Source organism: Manis pentadactyla, chromosome 7, assembly GCF_030020395.1.
Source record: "Manis pentadactyla isolate mManPen7 chromosome 7, mManPen7.hap1, whole genome shotgun sequence".
NCBI classification, from domain to species: domain Eukaryota; kingdom Metazoa; phylum Chordata; class Mammalia; order Pholidota; family Manidae; genus Manis; species Manis pentadactyla.
The window spans coordinates 32,287,807-32,307,757 of record NC_080025.1 but is presented as its reverse complement, the minus strand read 5'-3'; the positions used below and the strand labels follow the sequence as shown (position 1 = coordinate 32,307,757).

The 19,951-nt window shown below is 45.6% G+C and overlaps 1 protein-coding gene across 3 annotated transcripts in view; it reads right to left on the bottom strand.

Moving 5' to 3' along the window:
* The window catches only part of ZMAT4 (zinc finger matrin-type 4), a 335,038-nt gene that overhangs the window by 61,815 nt on the left and 253,272 nt on the right, over window positions 1-19,951 (bottom strand). The gene's annotated exons all lie outside the window — the stretch shown is intronic.

Sequence of the window (19,951 nt, the reverse complement as noted above, 5' to 3'; positions counted from 1 at the left end):
TCAACAGTGGCCAAAGCTGTGCCAGTGTTTGTCTAAGTGAACCCTTACTCACAAGGAGAATGCACAGTAGAGACACCCAGCCCCATAAATGTTAGACCATTAACCAGACAAAATCCCTGCAGTGGAAGGTGTTTGACACAAAATATAAATCAAGATTTTCTCACTGACTGCATAGAGTTCCAAGAAATCCCAAGACAGGAAAGCATGTCGGCTTGTTCAGGAAGGTAGCAGGCGGAGAATTGCTAGGGGGGACTGAGTGGTGACCCAGCTTGGGATAATTTCACCTCCACTTGAAAGGTCAACAGCAGAGGCAAACTTTAAATTAAAAATTAAAAGCCTGGGTGTTTAGCACAAGTGCTGACAATGGAGCAAAGGGTACCATGTCAGGAGGCTCCCTCCTCCTCCGTCCCGCCCCAGAGCCTGGTGGGCTGTGGGCCTCGGGGCTTAAAACCAGGACAGAATGTCCTCTTCTCCACCCAGGGCCAGTGGATGCACTACCTGATTAGCACCACTTTAATTCCTCTGTTAAAGAACATTTTTGTAGCTCAGAATCTTTCCTGAAGACCTAGGAATCCGATTTGATAGCAAAGTGAGGATTTTGTTCAAAGGGAGGCAGATTCATTTCAGATTTTGAGATGCTCCCAGTGTAAAACCTACCATACGTTAGGAAGACATAAACTACCCAACGAACACCTCCTCACTCCCAATCACTTGCTTTACAGATTTTATTATTAAGTTCTTGATCTTGCTATTTGCTTCGCTATTGCTTCTGTTTGACTCATCCCATAACAAGTGGTCCTGCTAGATTGTAATTCTGCAGTTTCAGTGCCTGGTACAGTCTGTGTGCAAACTGGCACAAAAGATGTTGAGGGTGACAGTTTGTACCAAGTGGTGTTCACAGACAAACCTTTTTTGTTGCTCAAGCTCCTTTTAAGCCGGCTCTGTGCACTTATCTTTCAGCAGAAGCATTTGATTATATGTCCCCTGCTGCTTATTCATTTGCAGTGCGTCTTAGGCCATTTGGAATACCAGTAAAGCCTTGGCAGGATTATATATATTCTAATATTAGCAATGTTCTGTTCCACAAAATGGAGGCCTGAGTCATTTTACTGGAGAAGTGATATCCACCGTTTTTGGTCTCTGTCCCCCTAGCCTAATAAGAGCGCATGATGTACTACAAAGGACGGTGTGCTGGCAGGGAAGTGAGACACTATGGCTCTAGTCTCAGCTCTACCGGGAAGGAACTGGTGGTGGGGGGGAACAGGTGGGGGGCTCGGGAAAGGTACTCAGCGCCAGACACAGAGCTTGTGCTTGGGACAGGCCAGCGCATCCCAGAACCACCTGTCAAGGAAAGCCCGCCAGGCAGAGAGAAGGGAAGGTATCAGAATACTTGGGTGAGGCCAGAACGTGCTTCACTGAAGAATGAATACAGACACAAGAGACCAGACATGGTTCCAAACCAATGCTGAAATCTGGAGGCAAATGGCTGGAAGCGGGATGCAATTCCACTATCTGCGTGTTTTCAAGTGAGTCCAGGCCTAAGCCGATGGTAATCTGCAGATCAGGGGTTCGGAGGGCAGAGCAGAAAACAAGGATAGGAGAAAAAGAGATTCACCCTGGTGGAACGGGGCAAGGCTGGGGATTCAGGCCCCAAGGGTAGAGCTGGAGAAATAAGAACAGTAGTGACACGATGTGACATCAGTAAGCTAAAGGCATTGACTTCTGGAGCGCTGCCCTCGGGCATTGCTGTGCTGCAGCTGTGATGACCCAGAGGCCTCGGCTCTCAAGATCACTGGGAACGGGGTAGGGAATCAGGCACCTTGCGTGTCTCCTCTTTGGATTTTCCCTTCTGCAAAATGATGACTTGACCAGATCTCAAGGCCTCACGCAAGGACAAACACTTAATCATTCTGATGATTCTTCGATGCCACCCCTCAATTGTTCAAGGCAAATCAAATCATATTCTGAAAACCCACTCCCTGTGGCTTTCCTATTTCAATGCGTCGGAGCTCGTAAGCCAGTTATGGGACCATGGAATTCATTTAAAAGGCACTCTAAGTTGAGCAGTGCTGTAACTGAATCTTCTACTTAGTTTTAGTAAAAACAGAAACTCTACCCTCAGTTACCTGAAAACCAGTTTCCATCGGCTTAAAAGTAAGAGCCAGTTCAAAGGATTTAACCAGTTTAAATTGTACATCACCGATCCATGAAAACACGGCAGAAAATGTGAAATGAAAAATGCCCTGGAAATTCTTTTCACTAACGAGTTGCTATGGTTTATCATTTAAACACACGAATATAAATGAAACGAAATAGTTTATTTCAGACATCAAACGTTTACACTTGCACCTGCCCTAAGAAAAGATCGGCAAGAAGGAGCAGGTGTGTATGGCCCGTGACTGAAGGCTACGGGAAGGACCCCCGCCCCAAACCCCTGTGTTGTGGAGGCGCTTCCACAGGTGATGAGCTCACGCACCTCAGGACCCTGGTGTGGCTGACGCGGGGTCGTGAAGAGGAAAGAACCAGTTCTACCCTAAGCAAAGGCAGTGTCCAGGGACCTCCCACAAATCCTTCCGGTTCTTAAAATTGGTGCCTCATTTCCTAAAGGGTATTTAAGGCCGGCCCAAGTGTCATGACCCTAAGAGGTAATAAAGCACTAACACTATTTGGCGAGCATGTGCTGCACGGCCCCCGGCCTGTGTCAGACTCTGCGTGAAGGGCCGAGCCCACCCAGGCAGGCAGAGCAGCAGCCCGGGCCTCGGGGAGCCTTCCGTCCAGCGGGGAGCCTAACAAGGTCCCCGCCGACCTGAGCGGAAAGCGGCCTGGAGAAGGCGGCACAGGAGCCCCTGAGGCAGAGGAAGGGGCGCTGGGCGAAACAGAAGGAGCCAGAGGTGAGTGGCTGGCCCTCTCCGGGCTTGGCTTCTTGGGGGGGGTGGCTGGGCATCGGCTGCACTGGGACAAGGGCGAGAGCACAGATTCAGAGGCAAGTACCATCCCTGTTCTACACATTCTTCTGTGAATCTGCAGTACAAGGCTACTTCCCTCACAGGGTGGGTGTGAGGACTAAAGTAAGATATGCATGAGGAAACAGCATGGATGCCTCACATGCTATTTTCATTTTTACTAAGATGGAAGCTTCTCGAAAGAGGAGCAAGAAGCCAAGAAGACAAACTTGACCACTTGGCCTCCCTGGCCTTGCTTAGCCTGGCTGGAACAAGGGACTGTCATCAGCTGGCAGACCCCCAGCTCTGTTTTTCCTGCGACAGTGAGGGACCATCATGGGCACAGGAGACTACCTGGGACACTCCAGCAACACCCAGAAAACGAGAGTTCTCTTGGTCGCTGGAAGTCCGTCAACATGGGCATGGGACATGGAGAGTTCTAAACACCACAAGGACCCCTCACAGGCCACATCAATCCTGAGATGAAGTAAAGGACCCCTTCTTTCTCCAAGCTTCAGCCCTGCAGTGCTAAACCACAGAAATAATGCCGTCTCTGCCTGCCCCATCCAAGCAACTTCTGTGTCTACTCTGGTGGGAGACACTTTCTGTGACTAGTGGTCCTTCGGCCCCTGTGCAGACACTCGAGGCTCATGAGAAACACCAGTTTGCCAGGCTCTCATCAGTGGCCCAGATGTTGAATTCCTTTGGGGAAGTTGCCTGCTAAGCCCTGCTCACACTGCCTCTTGCTACTTGTGCTCCACAGAATCCTGTGCTTTTCACTAGTTGGTGCACTGCCAGGACACCTGTGTGTGTCTGCTCCGGACTGAACTGCATCCTCCCAAATTCATACACTGGAGCCCTAAGTCCACATGAAGATATTCGGAGATGGGTCCTTTGGGGGTAATTAAGATTAGATGAGGTCATAAGAGTGAGGTCCTGTGGGTAAAACTGCAACATTTCCAGAATATCTCGCCTGGCTTTGGTGCATCTGCATACCCTCAGGGGTGGAGAGAAGTTCATCTCCATGTCAGTGGGTAATGACCTGGGCATCCGAGAGCGTGTCTGAACCTGAGAGGTTAAGTGGGGGTGGGGGGGAGGGGGGAAAGAAGGCCCTGGACTTCAGTTTCTAAGCAATAAATGAGTTTTAAACTTTATTTCTCTCTTTGACTGATTTCAGGTTTTACAGGTATTTTGTCCCGGGATTTCCTCTCCCCAGACTTACAGGTCCTAATCTAATAGGGTCAGTGGTCTTAGAAAAGGGAGAGAGAGAGAAATCCCTTTCCGTGCACATGCACCAGGCAAGGCCGTGTGAGGAAACAGCAAGATGGCAGCCGTCTGAAGGCTGCGTGAGAGCCCACACCACAGCCCAGCCATGTTTGGCACCTGATTTTGGGCTTCCAGACTCTAGAACTGTGAGCAAATTAATTTCTGTTTAAGTCCCAGCCCAAGCTAAGACAGTGTCCACCTTTCTCACCAAATTACAAACTCCTTAAATGTACAGAACACAGTCTATTTGCTTTGTTGACCAGCCTCTAGTGCCCTTAATCCTTAAGAAATGCTTCTTGATTAAGGGAATGTTTGCTTGACTGATTAGCTGTGAATATATGTCAAAGCGCTCATAGATTCTTCTCAGATCTCAATACCCAAAACCCATTTTTTTCACCAATTGCTGAAGAGACAAAGCAGCAAGGGCTGGTTGAGCCTAGTGGTCACTCAGGCCATCAACAAAACACTAACTGTGGACCTCCCCTGGGCCAGGCTGCACCCCCCATCCTCCTGCTGAGGACGTGTCTGTGAAGAAAATGGACAGAGTCCCTGCCCCAAGGAGCTTATACACTGGGGGACAGAAACAGATATTAAACATGAGAAATCTGATCATTGAAGATATTTCCGAATGCTGTGAAGATGTGAAACAAGGAATATGGCAGGAAGGATGGAATGGGCGCTGCCTTCCTAGACTGCTGAGAAGAATCTCTCTGAAAAGGTGGCATTTCAGTTCAACCTGGATAATGATAAAGTGGCAGCCAAGTGAAGATCCGGTGAAGAGAATTCCAGGCAGTAGGAACAGCAACTGCAGAGGCTCTGAGAATGGAACAAGCTTGATGGGTCTGTGGACAGAAAACCAGCAGCAAGAGCACAAAGAGGAGAAGATTGGAGGGAGGAAGAGAGGTGGGAAGGCAGGGGTCAGACTGGGTCAACTTCAGAGGCTCTGATAACAAATTTGAGTTTTATTCAGTTACAGTGGGAAGCCGCTGGAGATGTTTTTAGCAGGGACGTTTAATAAACCAACTTACAATTTAGAAATACAACTCTGACTGACCTGCGGAAGAGGAAGAGCACCGAGAAGACTGTGGCCTGGGTCTGGGAGAGCTGACTGGCTTGACTAGGGTGTTTGTGGTGGAGGTGGTATAAAATGGCCAGATGATAGGAGTGTATTTCAGAGTAGAGAAAACTGGATTTATGGGTGGATAAAATGTGAAGTTGGAGGGAGAGAAAGGACTCAATACTGACTCTTGTCAAGGTGTTTGGCGTAAGTGACTGCATGGGAGTAATACCATTTAATAATGCAGAAAGTTGGGTTGGCAGCAGTGTGTGGTGGGGAGTGAATGGGTCACCTGAGATGTGTTAAGGTTAAAACACAAATTAGACTCATGTGCATGTGTATCCACAGACGGGGGGATACACCAGTGTAGAACTTAAGGAAGGAGCTACAGATAGATCAATAGATCTGTCAGTCATCAGTATAAGGGACTTGAAGCCAGGGCCTAGGGAAGAGCATCAAGGGAGAATGTATAGATGGAAAAAGTAGAAGTGGGGAAGTTGGGGTTCCTATGGCCAGGATCCTCACTGAACTTAAACCACTTGATGTTGTAATTGGCCTGTTGCTGGGCTGCCGCTTCCACGCCTTTAGGCAATAAGCTGTTGTTGCACTACATAGAGAGCTCGGCCCAGTGCTCTGGGCGGAGGCAGAGACGCTAGCGCTCGACCTACTGCCAGGAGAACAAGCCCCGTAATAAACCCTTTCACCCCAAAGAACATTTGCTGTCATTTTCTTTGGTCACATTGAATCCATTGTGAACTTGCCCGGGGCTGAAACCCATTGGTAAGACAATTGGCCGAGTCAACAGGGTTCATTGTTGACCAAGGGAAAAGACAGGCTGCCCTGATGGGAGGGGTGATTCAGTGGGCTGCCCCTGTGAATGGGAGGACAGCGGATTCTCCTGCAATGGGCATGTGGTCTGAGGTGGCTTGTCACCTAGAAGACTGTGCCCCATCCCAGGACTGGAGGCAAGTGGAGGTGACACCTGAGGCAGTACGGATAGCCCTAGGCAAAGTAAGTAGGTCTTTTGAGAGACAGAGTGCCCATGAGGCAGCGGGGACTGTGGGTTGGATGCTTCTCACAGTATTAAAAAAGTCTACAGAAGAGAAGGACATGCTCCTCAAAAATACCCAAGAAATGGAGGCACAAGAACACAAGCTACAAAATTTCTGTGGATTCCCCGAAGAAGGAAATGGCATTGATGCGAGAAGAGGCAGCATGAGAACACCCACAGCAAGGTGCCATTGAAGAGGTAAAAAATTCCTTACAGAATGAGATGGCAGCACTGCCAGATGCTCTGAAGGAGGAAGAGGCCATCAAGGAAAAAGATGAACTCCTGAGGGAAGCACAGGCGGAGGTGACACAAGAATACCAGCTGCGAAGCATTGAGCTGAGAAATAAAGACCCAGCAGCTGAAAGTTCCACAAGGAGAAGAGCAGCCCCTCCCCAGGTCGGGGAGCACTCTATGCTCCGCCCCTAATATATTCAGGCTGAGCTGGTGGATTTGGGTTCCCGGTTTAGGCAGAAGCCCTCAGAGTCAATATCAGCTTGGCTCCTGCGTCTGTGGGATTTAGGGGTGGATGGAATTGTTCTGTCAGGATCAGAGATGGGAAAGCTGTCTTCCCTGACAGTGCAGCCTGCCTTGAGGCAGCGATTGCAAAATGCACATCAGACCCCAGGGAGTCACCGCCTCCTCGATTGGATTATGGCTGCACTTCGTGCTGTGTGGCCCAATCCGGGTGATCTGCCATTCTTTCCTGTTAGATGGCAGACATATGCTGAGCTCCAACAGGTGTTATGAGAGCTAGGCATAAGAAGTGCCATCTATAGTCCAGAGAATTATAACCCAGATGAAGAGATTTTCACTACTGGGATGAGAAATATTGAACTTCAAACGACTCCTACATCCCTCTTTGGGTGTCTAGTGGCCATTCTTTCCCCTCACTTAGGGCAGCCCATAAGTGAGGTGACTTAGGAGAGGCAGAAGCAATGAGAACATGGAAAGAAATAAGAATTTACTGACAGGAAGAATTTAAAGGGCTCCATGAAGGTTACAAGGACCCAGATGTGGGTTGATTTAATACGGGCAGGAGCAGATGGAAGGAATTTAGACAGGAAGCCCAATAGGATCTTACTGGAGCTATGGCAACAGCTGAAACCAGAGCAGCAGCTCCAGCCATTAAGAACAAAGAGGCAGAGGTCAGAGATGGAGTCACGAGTCTGGACTGTATGTTTGCAAGACTTCTAGCTGGAAAGCAAGCCAACCTCACTTGAGCCCACACAGGAAGGTGACTGGGGAACATGGTTTGACTGAGGGAAAGGTCAAGGTATCTGCCCTGAGAGACCAGGGGAAGACCGGAGGCCACATGTTGAAATAGCTATCCATTGGTCCCCAGTGAACATACAATGTGTCCTGGCTCTGGTGGACACAGGGGATGAATGTTCACTGATTCATGGCAACCCTGAGCAGTTCCCCGGGACCCCCACTATCATAGATGGATACATCTATGATATCAGGGTGAAAAAAGCCCAAATCCCTTTGGAAATAGGGCGTCTACCCCCAAAAGAGTATACTGTGTATATATCTCCTATCCCTGAGTATATTTTGGGGATTGATATCCTGTAGTCTATGGCTGCAGATCACTGCAGGTGAGTTCAGACTGAGAGTACATGTGGTGAAGGCAGTTCTGAGGGGACATGCTAGGCACCCACCCATAGCTTTGCCTGTGCCTCACTGGGTAACTAATACCAAACAATACAAACTGCCTGGAGGGCATAAAGAGATTGGAGAAACTCTCCAGAAGCTGGAAAAGGTGGGTATTATAAAGCCCACCTATAGTCCTTTCAATTCCCCAGTGTGGTCTGTAAAAAAGCCAGATGGCTCCTGGCATATGACTGGATTACAGAGAACTGAATAAAGTCATACCCCCCATGCATGCTGCTGTCGCCTCTATTGCAGGCTTTATGGATACCCTCAGCCATGAACTAGGAACATACCATTATGTGGTAGATCTTGCTAATGCCTTCTTTTCCATTGACATTGAGCAGGAAAGTCAGGAACGGTTTGCCTTCACGTGGGAAGGACGGCAATGGACTTTCACCGTCCTTCCACAGGGACACCTCCACAGCCCCACATAGCCCAGGACTTGGCTACCTGGAAGAAACTGCCAATGGTGCGGCTGTACCATTATATTGATGATGTCATGCTCATGTCCGATTCTCTTTCAGATCTAGAAGGTGCAGCACCTAGACTGCTGCAACATTTACAGGAGAAAGGATGAGCTGTGAACAGCACCAAGGTTCAGGGACCTGGTTTGTCTGTCAAATTGTTGGGGGTCGTCTGGTCGGGTAAGACCAAAGTTATACCAGAAGCAGTTATAGACAAAGTCCAGGCCTTTCCTACCCCCACAACTGTAGCATTGCTACAGGAGTTTCTGGGTCTTCTAGGCTACTGGAGAGTGTTTATCCCACATTTGGCACAAATTTTGAAGCCCTTATACCGGCTGGTATGAAAGGGCATCAGGTGGGACTGGGATGAGACATGTGCATCTGCCTTTATTACAACAAAACGGGCAGTCAAGGCCGTGCAGGCCTTGAGTGTGATAGACCCATCAAGGCCCTGTGAGCTGGACATTCATGTGACTGAAGACAGTTATGGCTGGGGTCTCTGGCAGTGGCTTGAACAAACTTGCCAATCCATTGGATTCTGGTCACAACTCTGGAAAGGGGCAGAGGTACAATACACTTTGATAGAAAAAACAACTGGCTGCCATGTATCATGCCTTGCTGGCTATAGAACCCAACACGGGAATGGCCCCTATAAAGGTAATAACCACATATCAAAGGAGTGAAAGTATGGTATACTAGACCTGAAGGGACCCTCTTCCTGCTACAGTCCCATCACAGGACCACTTTCTTGCATGTATCCTACCTGATGGACAAGACTGGACCCAAAAGCCAAGGAGTGGTGTGGCACAAACACCCACACTAGCCAAGTGGGGTGCTTACCTACAGCAGTGTAGTGCCCTCTCTATTAGCCCCTTGAGTGAAGAACTCCAAACGCTTATTGGGGCCAGTGACACATACCAGTTTAAAGCAGGAAGAACTTGCTTTTGAACCATTAGTAGCAAAGAGTCCCTATAAGAAGGGAAGAGCCCCTATACCCGAAGATGCATGGTACACAGATGGCTCCAGCCATGGGCAGCCCCCAAAATGGAGGGCCATAGCTTTCCATCCTGAGACTGAGACAATATGGATGGAAGATGGTGAGGGGAAGAGCAGCCAATGGGCAGAGTTGCGGGCTGTGTGGCTTGTGAGCAGCCAGGAGCCCTCCCCTAGAGTTGTCTGCACTGACAGCTGGGCTGTCTACCAGGGCTTGACCCTGTGGCTACCAACCCGTTACCATGCCAACTGGCTGGTTGGTCACTGACCCCTTTGGGGGCAAGAATTGAGGCAAGACTTATGGGCCTGTGGTCAGACCAAAATAATTACAGTATACCATGTCACAGGTCATTTGCCACTGGCATCCCCAGGAAATAATGAAGCAGATAAATTGGCCCAGATACACTGGTTAGAAGGAAAGCCTGCCTCTGATGTAGCCCAATGGCTACATCAGCATTTGTTGCATGCGGGGCAAAAGACAATGTGGGCTGTAGTGCGTCGGTGGGGCTTGCCTTTGACCTTTGAAGAAGTTAGTAGAGCCCAGCAGGAGTGTGTCATGTGCTCCAAAAGGGACTTACACCGAGATCCACAGCAACATGGGACAATAGCTAAGGGGCCTATACCCCTCGTCAGGTGGCAGATAGACTATATTGGGCCTCTTCTACCTGTGTCAGAAGGATATCGGTATGCCATGACTTGTGTGGACACAGCTACTGGACTTTTGGTTGCTTTTCCTACCCATTGTGCAGAGCAGCAGGTGACCAAAAGAGGGCTGCCTATGGTCGACCACAGGTGATTGAGAGTGATCAGGGCACCCATTTTACTGGACATACACTGCAAGAATGGGTACGACAGCTGGGAATCAAATGGAAGTTTCATGGGCCCTACAGTCCTACCACAGCCAGCATGATAGAGAGGCACAATGGCTTGTTAAAATCCGGACTAATGTCAGATACCAATATTCTGTGGGGATGGTCAGTTTGCTTATGGACCGTACTACGGCATTTGAATGAGAGACCCTGAAAGGGAGCCCTGAGCCCAGTAAACATGTTAACACATATGGCTGCCTCCCCCATACAACTGCAAGTACAAACCATGGGAGAATCACTGAAGTTGAGATTCGGCCACCAGAATAACATCTTGCTGCCGGCACCAACTGCACTGAACCCCGGAGACTCCATTGAGTGGATGTGGCCTTGGACCTTTCAACACATGGACCAACGATAGCTGGCTCTCCTGGCACCTTGGGGACAAGGCCTGGAAGCTGGCCTCCTGTGTATTCCTGGAATGACAGCAGAGTGGCCACCAAAGGTCACAGTAGTATATCCTGAACGGCCAGAAGGTAAGAGCATCTTACCGGGGAGTTTTGTTTTACCATTATGGCCAGTGCATGCACCTCCAGTAGCACTATATATAGACCCTTCAGTAACCCCCACGGGGAAAGGAGTAAAAGTACAGTATACTAGACCTGGGAGGGACCCCCTTCCTGCTACAGTCCCATCACAGGACCACTTGCTTGCATGCATCCTACCTGATAGACAAGATTTGCCTGTGTTGGTATCATTAAAACATGTGTTATCGCCTCTAAGGTCTTTGTAGATTGAGAACTTCCTCTGGCTTGAGAATTATTATAATTTTTGTTATTATGAGCCTCCTCTGGCTTGTGGACTATTATAATTTTTGTTACCTGTATTGAAATATTGTATCTTAATTTTTATTATTATCTCTAAGTTGTTGTTATCCTCTGTTGCTATTGTGGAATCTGGTTACAGTGCTCCAGCTTTCTCACACAGGGACCATTGCAGAAGATTGAAAGCGTGTAGATTGTAAGGCGAGAATCCTGGAGGGGTGGAGTGTGGGGAAGTTGGGGTTCCTATTGCCAGGATCCTCACTGAACTTAAACCACCTGATGATGTAACTGGCCTGTTGCTAGGCTACCGCTTCCACACCTTTAGGCAATAAGCTATTATTGAACTATACAGAGAGCTCCGCCCAGTGCTCTGGGCTGAGGCAGAGACACCAGTGCTCTACCTACTGCCGTGAGAACAAGCCGGGTAATAAACCCTTTCACCCCAAAGAACGTTTGTGTCATTTTCTTTGGTCACATTGAATCCATAGCAAACTTGCGTGGGGCTGAAAACCATTGACAAGACAGTAGATGATAAGGATAAGTAAAGCCTTGGGGCACTTCAATTTCTAGGATCAGATATGCAAGAAGACAGTCAGGGAGTCTTAGAAGGTGCAGCTAGTGAGGAGGAAAACCAGGGAAGGGTGGTATCCCAGAAACCAACAGAAAATACAAATGTTTCTAGTTGAGTTAGCTCAGTATTCTGACAAAATTGGAATACATTAGCTGCTTTCTAGGAATTGTATCATTAGAAAAGATTTTAGACTTCCAGTGAGGAAATCGAAGGAAAAAAATTCCCTGAGGATATATAACTCATCTGTGTACAGGGCAGACAGTCTCTACGACCAAAATCACTTGCTGACTGCCTGCACTGCATCCTTGACTTTTGACCTGTCCCACATGTCCCCTCACATGCCACCTTCCCTGCCACAATGTCAAGGACAATGAAATGCAGGACCTTTGAGGAATGGCAAGCTGGTTGCCCGAGGACCTCTTTGTGACTGAATTCTGTACCCAGAACATTGTCGCCAGAATAAACCAGATCTTTACCCTGCCAGTGTTAAGTAAGGCCTCTGTGACTGATGGGAAATGTCCAGGTGTGTTTAGAGTTAAGAGGGGATCAAGCTGCAGATCACTAACAGGAGGTGCTGGGCAGTCAGGCACCATGAAGACAAGGCTATCAAATAAAGCCAGGAAAGGTGCCGGGGGGCGGGGGGGGGGGGGGTGGGCTGGGGAGAGCCACTTATAGCTGCTGCCTTCCACACGGAGAGCCACAATGGGCTGCGTTTCAAATTTCAGTAAAAGGAGTATAGAATGAGGAGCTACAGGATTATCTATTTGATAAACTAAATTTTCAAACCAAATTTTAAAGCATAAGACCCTGTGAAGCTTTTCCTAATTACCTCACTCTGAATTATTCATTCCCCCTGCAGTTTTCCCAAACCTGTTTATAAAACTCACATAATTCTTATCTACCTTTGTACCTTTCTTCCCCACTGAACTGTCCCCGGTCTAGCAGATGGTCAATAAGCTATTATTGAACCAATAATAAACAGCTAATGGGTCAGGAGATTTGAAATCTGGTTTGTCCTTGAAAAACTCAGACATTCATTCCCTTTAAGAATACTTCTGTGGAATATTGCACAGAGAGAGGCTGAGATTGTCAAGGGCATTAAGCACACTAAAGAATGTATCACTACATTATATAACCAGAATGTTTAAGAACCAGATGGGAAAAATGTGATACAGGGATGCACAGGGGGACTGAGGTCTGAGTTAGGAGCTAAGGAAGGATTTTGTTAATTTGTCACGGCCTCAGGCTTAGGTGGTTTTCCTCACTGGAGTCTAAACACCCTGATCAAAGGAAAGGAGGTGAAGATCGCCAGGTGGCTGCAGGTTCCAGCCTGTCTGAGGGCTGTAAACAAGAGGCAAGGAACCTGAGAGTATAGATATACTGAAGACAGGGTCCCATTGACAGCTAGGCTAAATAAGAATGAAATGAATACAGGAGAGAGTTAATAAAGTGGTAATACATGGATCAAAGGGCTAAAGGTCATAACACGGAATAGTAAAATTTTGGAAGGCTTATCACGCACCACCTCTCGGGCTAAGCATTCCATATACATTATTTCATTTCATAATGACCCCATGAAGTATCCACGCTGACTCTCTCTATTATATGCTCAGAGAAGCTGAGTAAATTATCCAAGGTCATACTGCTAATCAATGGAGGAGCTAGAAGGACTCAGCCCACTTGTCTATTATATTGTCAGACCACATGGAGAACAGTTCTAGTAGAATTAAGAAGCCATTTGGAGTTTACAAAGCCGTGGTCGAGGCATGAAATTTTGGATGGAAAGGAGAAATTGCTGGAGGGGGTAACAGAAAGATCTAAAAGCTAGCAGCTGATGACACAGACTCGAGGCAAGATGATTACTAACGTGAAGCAAAGAGGTGGGAATTTGGAATTGTTGTTAGTAAACTTGGAGGATGCCGAGGTTGCTTCTGGGCTCCCTGAAATTTAGAGAGAATGAAGGGAAGAAGTAACCATGAGGGGAAATGTCAATAGAGTCACTGTTCCTTGGAATCTAAATATATATTATAAAGACACCTCATACTATGGACATAAAGATTGTATTTCTGTGGAAAAGCACATGTAAGTATAAGGTTTACTTGAGAAAGTCTTACTCTCCTTCCTTTGCAATCTCACTTCTCTCTACTTCCCTTCAAAAATCTCACTTTCAGCACTTAATGATTCCCTGCTCCATATGAAACATTTCTTATCACTCACATTGGTTCCTGCATTTGGAATGTCCAACCCTCTACTGCATTTATGCAAATTCTTTCTTGTCTGGACCAAATTCCACATCCTACACAAAGATTTTCTTCCTTCTTCAAACAAAAATATATGCTACTTGTTCTAAAAAATCCCCAACATGTTTACTTGTATTTCAAATGCCCATTCTGGCTTTCATAATTACTGCCATAATGAGAAAACCAGAGCTCATATTCATTGAGAACATAATTCCTACCAGGCTTAGAATGAATCTCTTTAAGTAGATTATGTTCTCTGAAGTTTCTACATATCTTCTGTAGAAGATAATTGGCATCAGTTCCATTTTATAGATGAAGAAACTGAGGGTCAGAGGGGTTAAGTGATTTGCCCAAGTTCACACAACCAAATGGTAGGAGATCCAGTATTCGAACATAGGCATTGTGATACTTACTATTAATCTTGTATTCAGCCTCTGTAGTATACTAACTATATGCACAGATTTACACAAGTCGAATGTGCTTCCTCAAGAGTCAGTACAGAGTTAGACCTGAGTCTAATTCAGCTTTGCATCTCCTTAAGTGCCTATGACGGTGTTTTGCCCATATCGGCCTGCGTGAAGATACTGAAGGAGGGGATCAATGAATCTGGTGTGTACACTATTTAATAAGGAAAATTTCATTTCTGAGCATGTAAATAATTGTGAAAGAGGGTAAATTATTGGAAGAAAATAGACTTAGGAAGCGAGGGTTAATCAGTGATGGCAGAATAGGGGGAAAATGGGGCTGCCAGTGGTATATGTATCGTGAATGATAAGGAGAACTGAGGCGCAGCAGCGCTACAATACCATCACCATCGCCTCTGTTAATGCCTGCATGTGAGTGAACGCACTTGTGCAAATGTTCATGAAGTCACCTTCTTACACTTAACAGTTTGATTTTTCTTTTTTTAATTTTCTTTTTTACCTTATTTCCTTACTACCTCACCAATACACACCTGACAATGGCATATATTATTTTTTCCAAAAAATGAGTAATGTTAAAAAAGATAATCTACATTGAAACATAATTTGTGTTAAGTCAAAACCTTTATTTTTCTAAATTAAGTGCTTGCAATCAAGGCACATGGTGGTGCTAGACTGACTGACAGCAAAGGAAGGGGATGAAACATGCTTTTACAGTAAAATTTTTTTAAAGCTTCCTTGTATATATGTATATGTGCAGGTATTTATATGTATACACATGAAAATTAAATGCACACATGGCCCATGATCACTGTGTAACTCTGGGTATCTGAGGTTAGTCTCAAAACTGTTTTGCATAGGCATTATAGAAACAGGAATATAATAGAAATATGTTGTTTCTGGATAACTATATATTGAGAGCCATGTGTGCAATTTATATTTTCTAGAAGCCACAGTAAAAAAAATAAGCAAGATAGATGAAGTTAATTTTAATAATGTATTTTATTTTACCCAATATATCTAAAATACTAACATTTCAACATATAACTAGTACCAAATGTTAATGAGAAATATATATTCTTTTCAAGTGTCCAACAGCCACCTGTGGCTAGTGGTTATCTCATTTGACGGTGCCATACTGGAATGTTAGAGTTAGAAAGGTCCATAGGAATCATGTACTTTAATGCTATTTTTTTACAGATTAGACACTATGGATCAGAAAGGTTGAGTAACTTGTCTAATTCCACTCAGTTCTAATGCAAAATATTCTCAGTTCCCCTTCCTGGCCTGTTTTCTTAATTATATGTTTGAATGGAAGCATTGGGATTATAGTTTTTTAAACTCCCTGACACGGAAGGAACATAATTGTGCCATGCGGTTGAAATCTCTCATTTCACAAAGGACACACTAGGAAGGAAAGGGTTTCCTGCAGCAAGCTGTTGGATAAGAAATCTGAGGCTCCACTTGGGGATTCCCCCCTAGAACTTTCTTGAACCCACGACTGGGCTGGCTCCCTAATCTTGAGCTTATGGCAATTAATTCCTCAGTTCAAGATGAATATTTCATCTTCAAACACGCGGCCCAAACCTTCTGTGTGTCTTCGCATAAGAGCCAAGCTCTTCCTTTATCTGGAACTAGATTTCTGTGCACATTCAGTTCTTCCCAAGTTAAACCACCCCAAGGAAACCTTTCCTACCATGTCCAACTAGTAAAATAGAACCAAGCGTTTCTGAGATTCTATTTAGAGGCCTGTCTAGTGGTTGAAGAGATGGCCCCGCAAATTCCTGGGGTGGAATATTGAGTCTCCGATGTCATGGATACCAGCTTTGCAGAGCTCATTTTTAGATACAGGAATTGCTGGAAGAAAGACGGTCAGGCACACAGACCTTCCTCAGGAGTGAGATGCAGGCAAGGGTTTGGAAAAAGAGAAAACCCTTTTTCCTAGGACTAAGTGGACAAAAATCATAGCCAATCAAAAGGGAGAACTCCATGACAGCAAGCGCCTACCCCGTCTGGCACACTGCGTGTGTGCAGTAAGTTAACTGCTTCCCTTCGCCTTTAACTGAAATTGAAATGGAATCCATACCACAACACTATTGTGTCAAGTGTGAGTACACGTGAGAAATACAGAAAGGAGACAGACAGTTGATGAATTACAGGGTGAGGTTGTATGCGGTCGTATTCGTTTCCTAAGATCACCATGACAAATAATTACAAACTGCATGGTGTGAAACTGCCACAGTTGGGAGGCTCAGAGCAGGAAATCAAAGTGTCAGTGGAGTCACACCTCTGAAGGTCCCGAGGACAAGCCCTTCCTCGCCTCCTCCAGCTTCCAGTGGCTCCTGACACTCCTTGGCTTACAGTTCACCCAACTCCAGTCTCTGCCTTGTCTTCCCATGGCCTTCTTTTCTGGGTCTCTTTTTCCTTCTTCTGTCTCTTCTAAGAATATTCATCACAGGGTTTAAGGCCCACCCTGATCCAAGATGATCCCATCTCAAGAGCTCGCCTTAACTACATCTGTGATTCTAAATTGGGTCACAGGTTTGAGGGTCTGGGTGGAGATACCTTTCGGGGTCACGATTCAACCCACTAGAGTGATGTATTGTCCTCGTTCATTATGTTCTTACATCTGTGATGGTATTATTTTTACATTATCAATTGGTAATAAGCAGAAGAGAAAATAGTATGGCTTTTGAAAAAAAAATCTATACAACTGTTTGAAGAGGATGATTTCCTGCCCTGGGCAGGGGCAAAAGGGGAGGAATGAGCAAGGGACCAATAGATGGAACATTATCTAAAGGGTCTACTTAAATATTAGGTACAACTTGGCTTTAAATGTCATTGGACTGAACAAAGTTAATTTCTTTTTGGCCCAACAGTGGTTAGAAATGAATGTAAAAGAGTCTGTAGGTTTAGATAAACAAAAGAACATCCTTTCTTAATGCATCTAAGCATAGTGAAGATGAATGCCTTTACCCAGGCCTTGTCCCCTTAAATAGCTGGGGAAAAATACTTTCTATTTGCTGTCACCTCTAAGAAATTATCTTTCAGAGCCAGAAACACTCTTTTTAGCACCAGTCCTAGAGAAAGATTATTTCCACATCCTCAATTTCACCCAGAACTTTAGAAGTAAGCCAAGGCAATAATGTTATGCATCAAGCAGTCATTCTGCATGTAATTAAGAGGCTCTCAAAGTTCTAATTCTGTATGAAGGGAGCAAGGCAGGGGATGTACATGGTTCACACACAAAGGTTTCCTTTCTGGGGGAATCATTCAGCATGGTGATCCTAAGCTCAATTGCCTTCTCTGCATTCTTAACACCTTCAGATCACTTTACAAAAAAACAACTCAAACATCAATAATCTCACACAATTAACTCGGGTATAACAGCTTCTAAGGAATAGAGACATCCACACAGTTACAGCAATGATACTGATGTATAATTTATTCTGCAATCTAGCTCCTTGAAGATTCTGATGAGTCCATTACTCACATCCCTTCAGCACCTTGCACATCATTTACAGTATATTAATTTGTGCACATTCGTAGGGGTTTCTGAATCCTATTTCTAGAGTCTGGTCATATGTCTCTACTTTGTCTCACCATTTAGACAGTGGATGATCTTCTCAAAGGCCAGGGCAGCAGTCTCCCAGCTGTCCATGTGTAAACTGCTCAGCTACGAACACAGATAACTAAATTCCTAAAAATCTCCCAAGCAACAGAGAGTTGTCCTAGGTTTTCTCCCCCAATCCCATATGAAGCATTGCCATTCATATGATTTCTGAGAAGACCACTAAACCAAGGTGCAGACAAGGGAGAAGTGGCTTGGGAAGTGACTTTAAATACATCCTCAGCATTACTTTCTCCAGGGACCTGAACACAAGCAGTGAGGATGCCTAGGGAGTTTCTTGCTGCTCTCTTCTACCTTCCTTTCTGCATCCTCTTCCCTCCCCTGACGACCCCCTGCTGCCTCCTCCATTCTCTGTGACTTCTTTCTCTCCCTCCCCTTCATTCACACCCTACCACTCACACATCCACACCCACACTCAGCCTCACACCCAGGCGTACCACGCTTGCAAGATACCCCCTCTTCTGGCGAAGCCACCAAAATCCCCATTCCCTGGTCCTAGAGGTGGACGAAATATTTCTTTAAGGTAGTTCCCACTGAAAGAGTGGCTGCAGTGTTGCCGAAAGAGTACCGGATGTCCCTCTGGGTTCTGGGTTTGAATCCTGGCTCTATCATTGACTAACTCTGTGGCCTTGAAGAATTGCTCAGCGTCTTCAGTGACCTCCTCATGACCTTCGGTGTCATGACCATGAAAAGGCTCCTGAAAACATTCGCGATTGCAGGCTAAGTGACTCATAGACATAGCCTTCATGTAAGCATTCTGAAAAGCAATGTTTAAAAGGAGAGCTTATTAAGTCAAATAAACTGTCATTAACTAGTAAAGTTTGAAAGGAGGAAAAACTGAGGTCTGAGTCATTTTGGGGGCCCCCATCACTGCCTACCAGAGAAGTGTCAGTGGCTTGGGCCCTTTACTAAAGACTGCTGTAAAATGCATTGTGTAGAATGGTGAGAAACTCCAGTAATCCAAATTCAGGACACTTCCAAAAGGCCTGTGATTACTCAAAGGCACGTCTCAAAGTGTCATTGCTTTTGCATTTAATGGACATGAGAAAATCCCTTAGTAGAAATCCAAGTGTGCAAACACACACAGGTGCATGCACACACACACACACACACACACACACACACAAACACACACACTCTGTATGCCTCTTCTTCTGGAGAAACAGGCTTACACTCACAGAACTGATTACAATCAAAAAACCAACTCTGCCAAGCAGTAGAGGTTGAAGCATGGTATGCAAAATCTTTCAGTTGGGGAAAAAAACAGCGTTTTTGACATAACGTCAAACAGTTGCCTGAGTCCTGTGCACATCCATCCTTTTTTTTTAAGCCCATGCTCAATTTATTCCGACAATCAAAAAATCAAAATTGCCTTGCAATGTGGGGTGTTTTTTTTTTGGTGTTCAGAAGGTCAGCTCTAAATGCCTGCACATTTCTTCAGCTGCCTTCCGTTATTGTTTCAGAAAAATAAACAACAACTTAGAAGAGGAGGATAATTTGCTGTGCCAGCTAACACTTCGTGGGTTATAAGAAGAGAAAAGTGGGGGCAAATCATAAGCAACATAACCTAGAGGAGCTCATAATTAAATAATGGAGCCCCAAGCACCCCCAAGCAACCCCAGAAAGTGAATCAATGGGTAGGGAAGAGTTTGCATCTCAGAGAATCAAGTACCCACTTAACAGAGACCTCCCAGGAACTGAAGAATTTTTATGAGGGATTGGGGCCCTAGGATCAATTTTAATTTCACTGAATTCATAAGACGCAATTGCCAAGTTTTTTAATGAAAACCTTTCATCTTTCTAACAAACACCTCCCTCCAGAGGGAGTCAGGGCACCTTTTTTTCTGATCTGAGAGCTGCCAAATGCAAAACTAGGTAACCTTAAAAAGTAATTGCTTCTTTTGTTGAGGCTCGAATGTGTAGTTTCTGAGAAAATAACCACCTTCAAAAGTTCCCAAAAGGGGAAAGACAATCTGAGTCTCAAATATAAAAAATAATGAAGCAGATTTAAACAACAACAACAAAAAAACAATT